Here is an 8,451-nt window from a genome sequence, read left to right as displayed (position 1 = left end):
TAGACATGCTCTTCCTGTAAATAGACATGTATGAGATATACTTTCACGTAGATGTTTAAGGTCACTATCCTGGATATAGATGTGCTTTTCCTAGAAGTAGACATGTCTGACATTCTTTTATGTAGAATTATTAAGGTAACTATCCTGGATGTAGACGTGTTCTTCCTGTAAATAGACATATATGAGATATACTTTCACGTAGATGGTTAAGGTCACTATCCTGGATATAGATGTGCTTTTCTTGGAAGTAGACATATCTGGAATTCAATGTTGCTCATCAACATTTGTAGACATTGATATAGATTTCAAACATTTTACATCGCAATGCCTTTCTGTACCCTAGACAAAGAAGAAATGCCCAGAGTGCAGAGGATACGTTGTATCACTGTCCCGCCATCTGCGCGACCAACATAACATGAAGGACGAAAAAGAGAGGCGTCTGTTTATTAGCAAAAAAAACCTGAGATATGGTGGAAAACTGAGGTGCCCCATTAAAGAATGCAAATCTGACAAAGAATACGTGAGGCTGGACAAACATTTGATAACAGCACATGGGAGAACCCCGGTATTATACACTTTACACAACAATTTCACGAAAATCATAAACTGTATTCTAATTTCCATTGTGATTCATCATTTCATTCTCTTCCCACAGGGAAAGCGTATGTCAAGGCTTATGGCAAAGGCCAAGAAAGCTGCGATAAAAGAAAAGCTAAGGACCTTCCGCCGGACTCAACCAGGGCAATCACGACCACCGCAAACACCACCACCGCCAGCTCCACCAACACCACCACCACCGCAAACACCACCACCACCGCAAACACCACCACCGCCAGCTCTACCAACACCACCCCCAGGCACTACCTTAACAAGTGTTGCACCCCTATCTCCACCTCCACCAGCACTGCCTCCACACACTGGAGCACCGTTGCCACCACCAGCAACCTTGACCTACCTTTGCAATGGTTTGCAGTCAATAAAAGAGAGACTCAAAATACTGTTGGAGGAGGTTGAGGTACTGCAGGAACAGTGTGCACAACATGTTCCCATGTCTAAACCCAGCGGTCCCTGCTCCCTTCCTGCCACCCACCAACAGCCTGTGCCCACTGCATCCTCTCCTGCAGCCACCCATGTCCGACAGCCTGTGCCCACTGCGTCCTCTCCTCCAGCGACCCATGTCCGAAAGCCTGTGCCCACTGCGTCCTCTCTTCCAGCCACCCATGTCCGACAGCCTGTGCCCACTGCGTCGTCTCTTCCAGCGACCCATGTCCGAAAGCCTGTGCCCACTGCGTCCTCTCTTCCAGCCACCCATGTCCGACAGCCTGTGCCCACTGCGTCCTCTCCTCCAGCGACCAACGTCCGACAGCCTGTGGCCAGTGTATCGTCTGCTCCAGCCACCTGCAGGGAGACTGCTGTGGCTGGTCGATCATCTGCTCCTGCTACCCCCAGCCCAGATCCCACAGCTCGTCCAGCCTCTACAAGTCGGAGCCTGACGCCAAACTTAGGTGAGTATTACTGGTGTTTTCAAGGAGACTATAAACATACCGCTCTGGTATTAAGACGGTACCATTTTCTTTTAGATCACCTATTGGACTTGTTTGAGGCAAACCTGTTAGGACCCAACCAGTCAGCCAAAAAACTCAGAAACATAAAACAGAGGAAGTCATATGTGAGAAAGTTCCTTCTCTATATGTCAGGAGGGAATACTGACATAAATATGACCCTGTTGTTTTTAAACAACATGTTAAAACTGAATGGGTATGTAGCTCCGCTTTGTCTTCTCCAAAATCCAAGTCATAACATTCATCACCATTTTTACAATGCTCATCAATTCCATTGTTTGGTCATCAGGTACCTCAATCAACTGAATGCTAAATTGAAGCCCACGAGCCAAAAACATGTCCTTATAGACATTGAGGCCTTCTTGAAATTCGTGAGGGTGGCTAATGTACCCAAAGTACGGATCAGTCTCAAAACCATCACGTATATTTTGGACAAGTTGGCTGCATGGAAAAAGGGGTTAGGGGCACAAGTCGTCCTGCAAAGATTGGAGTATAAAAGAAAAAAGAGAGGTTGGTTTCAATGCAAAGAAGTTACAATGGTTGATTCTCTCAAACTCTGATGTGACAATCTAATTTATCCTGGTTTTTCTGCAGCTACACTGGTTAAAAGCAAGGACATGTTGTCCTTTATCCAGCTGGCAAAAGATGGACTTCTGGTTGCCATCCGGGACCTGAGCACAGACCCAAGCAATACGAGCTACCTGGCGCATGTTGTTGGACTATTGGTGGGGGTGATGGCCATAACAACGGGGCACAGGAAGGGCGTGTTCCTGGGAATGACATGGGATAATGTTGTGACAGCCCAGGGATACAAGAAAACATACACAATCAGGGTGAGTTGTTTAGTTATTAATGTAGTAAGTTTTATGAGGTAGAATACCTGGAACATATATTGCCTTTTCCGTAAATTGAACTTACCCACCATTCACTCCTAACCTTGATCCCATCAGTCAAGCAACTGTCCTGTATGTGTGTCTTTGGTACTTACCGCACGGAGGTCCATTTCCTGGAACTTGAACTTACCTACCGCTCACTCCTAACCTTGATCCCGTCAGTCAAGCAACTGTCCTGGTCGTGTGTCTTTGGTACTTACCACATGGCGGTCCATTTCCTGGAACTTGAACTTACCGTCCGTTCACTCCTAACCTTGATCCCCTCTGTCAAGCAACTGTCCTGGGCATGTCCCTTTGGTACTTACCATACGGACGTCCATTTCCTGGAACTTGAACTTACCGTCCGTTCACTCTTAACCTTGATCCCGTCAGTCAAGCAACTGTCCTGTATGTGTGTCTTTGGTACTTACCGCACGGAGGTCCATTTCCTGGAACTTGAACTTACCTACCGCTCACTCCTAACCTCGATCCCCTCTGTCAAGCATCTGTCCTAGGGGTGTGTCTTGGGTACTTACCGCATGGAGGTCCATTTCCTGGAACTTGAACTTACCTACCGCTCACTCCTAACCTTGATCAGGTCAGTCAAGCAACTGTCCTGGGCGTGTGTCTTTGGTACTTACCACATGGAGGTCCATTTCCTGGAACTTGAACTTACCGTCCGTTCACTCCTAACCTTGATCCCCTCTGTCAAGCAACTGTCCTGGGCATGTCCCTTTGGTACTTACCCTTCGGACGTCCATTTCCTGGAACTTGAACTTACCGTCCGTTCACTCTTAACCTTGATCACGTCAGTCAAGCAACTGTCCTGGGCGTGTGTCTTTGGTACTTACCACATGGAGGTCCATTTCCTGGAACTTGAACTTACCTACCGCTCACTCCTAACCTTGATCCCCTCTGTCAACCAACTGTCCTGGGTATGTCCCTTTGGTACTTACCGTACGGATGTCCATTTCCTGGAACTTGAACTTACCGTCCGTTTCACTCCTAACCTTGATCACGTCAGTCAAGCAACTGTCCTGGGCATGTCCCTTTGGTACTTACCACATGGAGGTCTTATCAGGTATAATTCCAGGAATCTAAAGTCCCTTTTCCGGAACATGAACTTACCGTCCACCCGTAAATTTTGCCCTCAGCCAAGCAACTCTCTGGGGTATAACACACTGTTGTTAAGTTGTCATGTAAATGTAAATTTCTTTTTTTTAATAAACTTTTCTCCTACTTCTTACTTTCACAGGTAACTGATCACAAGACAGTGGAAACATTCGGCCCAGCAATGGTGCCAGTGACAAAAACGATAATGAGACACCTGAAGAACTTTGGGAAAGTGAGGCCACTCCTGTCTGGCTTTAGGAAACGGCCAACGACCTTTTTCTTTAGCAGATCGGGTAAAGAAATGGACAAAATGGGGGAGTATTTCACAAGGGCCTGGAAGGGCTTTGGTCTGCCAGGGGCCCCAACACTTCAAGATATTCGCACAGCGATATCAACATGGGTGTGTTACTTTTATCAATAGTGCCTATTCCATAACAATAACATGAGCATATGTGTGTCCCATGATATATATATATATATATATTGACATTCGTGATGATGTTCACCTACTCTCCTACAGGCTGATACCTCTCTGACCGCTGGCGAGAGTGAAACAATCAACAAGAGCATGTGCCACGATCCAAAAACTGCCCGTAAATTTTATGTGGTACGACCAGAGATGACACCACAGGAGGCACGGGGAGTTAGGCTCATCATCCTGCGGTCCTTGATCGACTCTGTCCAATTGCCAGAGAGAGGTGAGTCTTATAGAGTGTGTAATGATAACTCTTTAGCTATTGCATATTCTTGCTTGCTAGTCCTAAAGTAAATGTACCTAACCTAACTCATTTCTTTCAAAATCATCAGAAGCGGAGGGCCAGGAGGAGGAGAAGGAGGACGACGACAACGTCGAGGAGAGCAACAATGAGGACTCCAATGTGGAGAATGAGGAGGAGGAAGGGGAGAAGGAGGAGGACAAGGAGAAGAGTGACTCCGACGACTCCGACAAAGAGATCCAGGAGCAGTCGGGGGAGGAGGAGGAGGAGGAGGAGGAGGAGGAGGAGGAGCAGCAGCAGGAAGAAGAGGACTTCCAAACATGGGACTCTGAGGTGGAGGGCAAAGAGGAAGGTGGGTTCCAGGTTCAAGACATGGTGGAAGACAATGTTGAGGTTCCACCTGGGAGGGAGAACCAGGTTGGAGACTCAAATGGACAAGAACGCATCCTGATACTGTCTTCGGACGATGAGGGAAACATGGACGTGGCCCCGGGCCCATCAGAGAGGAGAGAGGCTTGTGAGGAGGGTGAGGAGATGATGGTTCTGGGTGAGGAGCCTGACAGCGAGGTGTCAGAGGGCGAGGACCCAAACAGTGACAAATCAGAGGGCGAGGAGTCCAACAGTGACAAATCAGAGTGCGAGGAGTGCAACAGTGACAAATCAGAGTGCGAGGAGTCCAACAGTGACAAATCAGAGGGCGAGGAGTCGTGCGAGGAGTCCAGAAGCGAAGAATCACATGACGAGTCGTACTCATCGTGCGATAACGATTCTTCAGAATGTCAAACACAGTCTGAATCAGACACAGGGAACGACAGTTAAAATTAATATTTGTGGTTGTTAATGTTCTAATGTTGTGTTCTTGTAATTGCAGTACTTTTTCATACAGTAATTTGTTCTATTGAACACTGTCTGTATCAGACACAGGGAATGACTGTTAAAATTAATCTGTGAGGTTGTTAATGTTCTAATGTTGTGTTCTTGTAATTGCAGTACTTTTTCTTACAGTAATTTGTTCTATTGAACACTGTATCAGACACAGGGAATGAGTGTTAAAATTAATATTTGAGGTTGTTAATGTTCTAATGTTGTGTTCTTGTAATTGCAGTATGTTTTTATACAGTAATTTGTTCTATTAAATGATTGTTCTGACATTAATGTTTCATTGTTTAGAATAATCAAAACACAAACACTTACTCACACCCATTACCAATGATTTACCACCATATTTCCACAAAGGCAACATTGACTTCCAGGATGTCCACTTAATTCTGCAATATGCTTACCTTTTGGGGCACAGGTCTGAGTTACTTACCGCATGGAGGTCCCTTTTCCAGATGAAGAACCCGTCCACCTTTCACCCTTAACCTTTGCCCTCTGTCAAGCAACTGTCCTGGGGGTTGTGTCTTTGATACTTACCCGTGGAAGTCCATTTTCTGGAAGGTGAACTCGTCCACCTTTCACGCTTAACATTTGCCCTCTGTCAAGCAACTGTCCTGGGGGTTGTGTCTTTGATACTTACCCGTGGAAGTCCATTTTCTGGAAGGTGAACTCGTCCACCTTTCACCCTTAACATTTGCCCTCTGTCAAGCAACTGTCCTGGGGGTTGTGTCTTTGATACTTACCCGTGGAAGTCCATTTTCTGGAAGGTGAACTCGTCCACCTTTCACGCTTAACATTTGCCCTCTGTCAAGCAACTGTCCTGGGGGTTGTGTCTTTGATACTTACCCGTGGAAGTCCATTTTCTGGAAGGTGAACTCGTCCACCTTTCACCCTTAACATTTGCCCTCTGTCAAGCAACTGTCCTGGGGGTTGTGTCTTTGATACTTACCCGTGGAAGTCCATTTTCTGGAAGGTGAACTCGTCCACCTTTCACGCTTAACATTTGCCCTCTGTCAAGCAACTGTCCTGGGGGTTGTGTCTTTGATACTTACCCGTTGAAGTCCATTTTCTGGAAGGTGAACTCGTCCACCTTTCACCCTTAACATTTGCCCTCTGTCAAGCAACTGTCCTGGGGGTTGTGTCTTTGATACTTACCCGTGGAAGTCCATTTTCTGGAAGGTGAACTCGTCCACCTTTCACGCTTAACATTTGCCCTCTGTCAAGCAACTGTCCTGGGGGTTGTGTCTTTGATACTTACCTCTGGACGTCCATTTCCTGGAAGGTGAACCCGTCCACCTTTCACCCTTAACATTTGCCCTCTGTCAAGCAACTGTCCTGGGGGTTGTGTCTTTGATACTTAGCCGTGGAAGTCCATTTTCTGGAAGGTGTATTCATCCACCTTTCACCCTTAACATTTGCCCTCTGTCAAGCAACTGTCCTGGGGGTTGTGTCTTTGATACTTACCCGTGGAAGTCCATTTTCTGGAAGGTGAACTCGTCCACCTTTCACGCTTAACATTTGCCCTCTGTCAAGCAACTGTCCTGGGGGTTGTGTCTTTGATACTTACCCGTGGAAGTCCATTTTCTGGAAGGTGAACTCGTCCACCTTTCACGCTTAACATTTGCCCTCTGTCAAGCAACTGTCCTGGGGGTTGTGTCTTTGATACTTACCCGTGGAAGTCCATTTCCTGGAAGGTGAACCCGTCCACCTTTCACCCTTAACATTTGCCCTCTGTCAAGCAACTGTCCTGGGGGTTGTGTCTTTGATACTTACCCGTGGAAGTCCATTTTCTGGAAGGTGTATTCATCCACCTTTCACCCTTAACATTTGCCCTCTGTCAAGCAACTGTCCTGGGGGTTGTGTCTTTGATACTTACCCGTGGAAGTCCATTTTCTGGAAGGTGAACTCGTCCACCTTTCACCCTTAACATTTGCCCTCTGTCAAGCAACTGTCCTGGTGGTTGTGTCTTTGATACTTACCTCTGGACGTCCATTTCCTGGAAGGTGTATTCATCCACCTTTCACCCTTAACATTTGCCCTCTGTCAAGCAACTGTCCTGGGGGTTGTGTCTTTGATACTTACCTCTGGACGTCCATTTCCTGGAAGGTGTATTCATCCACCTTTCACCCTTAACATTTGCCCTCTGTCAAGCAACTGTCCTGGGGGTTGTGTCTTTGATACTTACCCGTGGAAGTCCATTTTCTGGAAGGTGAACTCGTCCACCTTTCACCCTTAACATTTGCCCTCTGTCAAGCAACTGTCCTGGGGGTTGTGTCTTTGATACTTACCCGTGGAAGTCCATTTTCTGGAAGGTGAACTCGTCCACCTTTCACCCTTAACATTTGCCCTCTGTCAAGCAACTGTCCTGGGGGTTGTGTCTTTGATACTTACCCGTTGAAGTCCATTTTCTGGAAGGTGTATTCATCCACCTTTCACCCTTAACATTTGCCCTCTGTCAAGCAACTGTCCTGGGGGTTGTGTCTTTGATACTTACCCGTGGAAGTCCATTTTCTGGAAGGTGAACTCGTCCACCTTTCACCCTTAACATTTGCCCTCTGTCAAGCAACTGTCCTGGTGGTTGTGTCTTTGATACTTACCTCTGGACGTCCATTTCCTGGAAGGTGTATTCATCCACCTTTCACCCTTAACATTTGCCCTCTGTCAAGCAACTGTCCTGGGGGTTGTGTCTTTGATACTTACCTCTGGACGTCCATTTCCTGGAAGGTGTATTCATCCACCTTTCACCCTTAACATTTGCCCTCTGTCAAGCAACTGTCCTGGGGGTTGTGTCTTTGATACTTACCCGTGGAAGTCCATTTTCTGGAAGGTGAACTCGTCCACCTTTCACCCTTAACATTTGCCCTCTGTCAAGCAACTGTCCTGGGGGTTGTGTCTTTGATACTTACCCGTGGAAGTCCATTTTCTGGAAGGTGAACTCGTCCACCTTTCACCCTTAACATTTGCCCTCTGTCAAGCAACTGTCCTGGGGGTTGTGTCTTTGATACTTACCCGTTGAAGTCCATTTTCTGGAAGGTTAACCCGTCCATCTTTCACCCTTAACATTTGCCCTCTGTCAAGCAACTGTCCTGGGGGTTGTGTCTTTGATACTTACCCGTGGAAGTCCATTTTCTGGAAGGTGAACTCGTCCACCTTTCACCCTTAACATTTGCCCTCTGTCAAGCAACTGTCCTGGTGGTTGTGTCTTTGATACTTACCTCTGGACGTCCATTTCCTGGAAGGTGTATTCATCCACCTTTCACCCTTAACATTTGCCCTCTGTCAAGCAACTGTCCTGGGGGTTGTGTCTTT

This window comes from Lutjanus erythropterus, unplaced genomic scaffold (assembly GCF_056507025.1).
Source record: "Lutjanus erythropterus isolate fLutEry1 unplaced genomic scaffold, fLutEry1.hap2 Scaffold_156, whole genome shotgun sequence".
Classification (NCBI taxonomy): domain Eukaryota; kingdom Metazoa; phylum Chordata; class Actinopteri; order Lutjaniformes; family Lutjanidae; genus Lutjanus; species Lutjanus erythropterus.
This window is presented reverse-complemented; position numbering follows the sequence as displayed.